This window comes from Coturnix japonica, chromosome 7 (genome assembly GCF_054131305.1).
Source record: "Coturnix japonica strain WE chromosome 7, WE-NBRP24, whole genome shotgun sequence".
Classification (NCBI taxonomy): domain Eukaryota; kingdom Metazoa; phylum Chordata; class Aves; order Galliformes; family Phasianidae; genus Coturnix; species Coturnix japonica.
In genome coordinates, this window is record NC_140669.1 from 9,203,674 (window position 1) to 9,204,632 (window position 959).

Sequence of the window (959 nt, forward strand, 5' to 3'; positions counted from 1 at the left end):
GAGCAGGGGTACAGCACTGCATGTACGGCAGGATGGTGAAGTGGCAGCCAGCACAGCTTGGGACAGCTTGGCTGGGCACTTTGTCCCCATGCCACAGCCCATCCTGGGGTCCTGCTGCCATCCAGCCTATTCCCAGCCCCCAGATCTCATGTCACCAGCCCCAAAACCTCTTTCCTTACCCCAATGGGCCACCCCCTCCCACCCATGCTTGCTCCCAGCTTCATTTCTATTTCAGGAAGGTTCAAATATCACCCTGGCCTGCTGCCGGGCCAGCCCCAGAGAGGCCGTGGGCGAGCGGACCCATGGCTGGCCATAGAGACAGGGTGGCTCAAGCTCACCCCAGTGGACAGCTGGACCCTGGTCATGGCAGGGAGCAGGGCCACAGGCCCCCACAAGGGTGCCAGGCAGATGATTCTATATCACAGCCGACAGCTTCCCAAAATACCCCTGAGATGCAGGGGCGGCTGCAAGCACCCCCATGCCTTTGTATGGGGTGTGAGGAGCAAAGAGTTACTCCGAGAGCTACAGCAAAGGCAGGGAGAAAAAGAGGAGGTATGAGGTTGGAGACTCAGGGCTGGGGATGAGCCAGTGGCGCTGGGGTGGCACAAGGGTCCCCCCCAGGCTGCCTCACTGTGTGTGATACTGGCCTGCAGATGTAGGCGTCCAGCCCCAAGCGGGGCGGCCTGGCTCCAGCCTGGCCACGGCAGCAGTGCTGGCAGCAGGCATCTCCACTTTCGGTGGCTATTTTCAGGTGCTGGAGAGAAGCCGAGGAGCGATGAGATTGTCACCAAGGAGACCAGAAAACAGGGCCTGCTGCGGGCATGGGGGGCTGAGGGGAAAGGAGAGGGAAGGGCTTTCTGCAAGCACCAGCCCCACAGCACCCCATCCAAGCACCCACTGTGCCTTCATCGTGGAAGGGGCCACCAGATGTGATGAGACAGAGAGGACACAAGAGCAGC